We start from the raw sequence: 3,145 nt of genomic DNA, 5'->3' as shown, positions 1-3,145 counted from the left end.
ATGATCCTTCAGAAATCAATCTAATATGCTGATCTGCTGCTCAATAAACATTTATGATTATTTTCAATGTTGAAAACAGTTGTGTACTTTTTTTTCAGGATTCCTTGATGAATGGAAAGAACAGCATTTATCTGAAATACAAAGCTTCTGTAGCATTATACACTACCGTTCAAAAGTTTGGGGTCAGTAAGAATTTTTATTTTTATTTTTTTGAAAAGAAATGCATACTTTTATTCAGCAAGGATGCATTAAATCAATCAAAAGTGGCAGTAAAGACATTTATAATGTTACAAAAGATTAGATTTCAGATAAACACTGTTCTTTTGAACTTTCTATTCATCAAATAATCCTGAAAAAAAATATTGTACACAAATATTTTGTACAATTGTACACATTAAATGTTTATTGAGCAGCAAATCATCATATTAGAATGATTTCTGAAGGATCATGTGACACTGAAGACTGGAGTAACGATGCTGAAAATTCAGCTTTGCATCACAGGAATAAATTACTTTGTCAAATATATTTAAATAGTACACAGTTATTTTAAATTGTAACAATATTTCACAATATTACTGTTTTTTACTATATTTTTAATTAAATAAATGTAGCCTTGGTGAGCAGACGGAACTTCTTTTAAAAACATTAAAAATCTTAGTGGTTTCAAACTTTTGGACTGTACTGTACATAAGCATAGTCTTCATTAAATATTTTCTAGTCTCACCTCTAAAGCTCACTTAAGTTAAATTTTTTCTAGACATTAAACATAACATTATCATGAGCACCAAGGCAGCAAGACAGTTGTTAGTATTTCAAACAGTCATTTACAATCAATTGGACCTTTTTCTCCAGCATGGCTGTAGTAACAAAAATCAACACAAGATGGAGGTAAATACCTTTCTATTGTACATAATTTGCAGGCACAGTGTCTCCTTCAGTGGATTGCCCACTGTCTCCAACACAGCACACTCAAATGACATTAGCATTGTGAAACCAGATAAAGCCACTAACGCCCTCAGTCCTGATCCCTACACTAATGCAGGCTCACAGACATGCTATCGCTTTCAATCACAGATGCACACACTCTGCATGGCTTGTAACATCATCCTTATGCATAATTTGAATACTGCAGAAGAAATTGAATTGGATGAATTTTATAAAACATGTCTACCTCACATTTCCCCACATGTATATAGATGTATAATCTATGTAAATGTATATACTGAATAACAAAAAAAAAAAAGCCTGTTTTTATGACCAATAAGATTTATTGAAAATTTAGCATTTTATAATATAGAAATAAAAATGTTATAGTAAAACAGAGACATGAGTCTGAGACCATTTTAGTGATGTAGTTTGTCAAGTTAATTGCATTATTTTACATTAAAACTAACAGTACTGAATGAAAGTATTTCAGGCCTGCAGATTAACGGGTTATATTTATATTACAGTGATGCATTTGGATGTTTGTATGTTACATTGTTTGTAATTGCCATTATTTTCATTAGTCAGAATGTAAAACAGCGTTATTATTTAACTCAACATAAAGGCATATACAATAAATACCATGATGTAAATAACTACATAATTTATTTAGTTCTTTGATTTTGGGGTGAAATATAACCTGGACATGTTCTTGTCAGTTTTCATGAGAGTCAGACAAAAGTATCTCACTATGAATAGCAATACACACATTTTAATGGATGAAAGCATGTGTGTGTGTTTTATCACTCTCTATTAAAAGTTATGTTAGTGGAAACAGCTGATTTGGAGAAGAAATGGCTTGATCAGTCTGTTGCTTTGATCTTGTGTGTTTTTTCCTTTTCTTTCTTTGCAGTTTCTCTGATTCATTGCTTTTCGATCTTTACATTTTGTGTCTCAATCTCCAGGGTTTCAATCAGAGAATCTGACCCTTTGCCCTCTCGCCTTTCCATCACCAAGCCAACACAGACTTCCACTTAATCATACACGCACATGCTGCTTTAATGCCCAATATTAATATTTGACAAGGGATGCACAGTGACCTTAGAGGGTCAAAGGTCACTTTTCAAGTATGCACACACAGAGGGAGGGAAAAGCAATAACATTTAAAAAGAGGGAAATTATCACCCGGGTCCCAAAAAAGACACAGACAAGAAAATAAATTATCTCAGTTGGCTCTATAGTGCAAGTGATCTAATTTCATATTAGACTCACATAGTAAGGCAGAGGATACCGGGCTGTTTCAAATCAATAAGGCTAAACAAATCGCATCCCAATACACACAGTAGGCCTCTCCCAGGGCCAATTACCAGTTAGGTGGAGGGCAGAGTATCTTGGATGGCAAAAAGAGCCAAATAACCCAAAACAGATAACAGAGGTATGCTGATGCAGACAAACCAATAAGAATGACTTGTTCCTTGTGTCAAAGTACCGCTGGCATCAGGTTTAATAACCTGTGACGCTCCTTCTGTCAGCACAACGAGAGAAGGACATGTTCCTAGACAAAGGTGCATGTTAGTCACTTATCAATAGGTTATCCAATAGCATTCAATATAACACCTTAATGTTGATCCAAAACCATATACTATTTTCTTTTTCTGAGGAAAACGCGAACGAAAGCATCAGTCACTATTGGCTTTCACTGCATGGGAGGAAAAAGATGCAATGGAAGCCAATTGTGACTGAGGGTGAAATAAAGTTTGAAACTATATGAGGGTAACTAAATGCGGGGAGAGAAATATACCGTGGGTGAACTATCCTTTTAGTTAATGGGTAATGATTGGTTAACAGGAATGTTGTTCCTGGAAGAACAAAGAATTCATATCCAGGGATAATGTATTGATACATTTACCAAGCAATGCATCATTGCGGATTTTGTCATATACAAGACTGAAGCTGACTATTGTGATGTAGGTTTAGAAAAGAGAAGGAATGAAGGGGTTGACAGGGTGAAGGAAGAAAGGAGGGAAGACAGAGAGATAGATAGATGGGGGTTTTGGGGAGAGAGAGAGAGAGAAGGGGAAGAAGAGAAAGAGTGAAAAAGGATGATTGGGGCTCTGACGAGGGAGAGAGAAAGAGAGAGGGGGGTTTAAAACGTCAGCGTATGTAGGAGCCCTGCTGCCAGTCTGCATGTACTGATATGCGCGACGCTCGAGGAGTTTGC

Source organism: Chanodichthys erythropterus, chromosome 3 (genome assembly GCF_024489055.1).
Source record: "Chanodichthys erythropterus isolate Z2021 chromosome 3, ASM2448905v1, whole genome shotgun sequence".
NCBI classification, from domain to species: Eukaryota; Metazoa; Chordata; class Actinopteri; order Cypriniformes; family Xenocyprididae; genus Chanodichthys; species Chanodichthys erythropterus.
This window is presented reverse-complemented; position numbering follows the sequence as displayed.